The sequence below is a fragment of the Penaeus monodon genome, chromosome 24, assembly GCF_015228065.2.
Source record: "Penaeus monodon isolate SGIC_2016 chromosome 24, NSTDA_Pmon_1, whole genome shotgun sequence".
NCBI lineage: Eukaryota > Metazoa > Arthropoda > Malacostraca > Decapoda > Penaeidae > Penaeus > Penaeus monodon.
This window is the reverse complement of record NC_051409.1, coordinates 26,049,555-26,049,759: the sequence shown is the minus strand read 5'-3', so window position 1 is coordinate 26,049,759 and position 205 is coordinate 26,049,555.

The window sequence follows — 205 nt, the reverse complement described above, 5'->3', positions numbered from 1 at the left end:
TCGCCTACATCAACCCATGCTATCCCCATTCATTTATCTCCCAATCGCGCTCTGTTCCTTTCTTCTTCCATTCACCCACCCCTACCTACCCCCCATCCCTCCCAATCTCACCATCACTCGGGCAGAAACCCTTACTATATACAAAAAAAAAGCCTGTCTATAGTATAAAGGTTTCCAGTAGTCCTCGTAATCCCCAGGGTTTCGC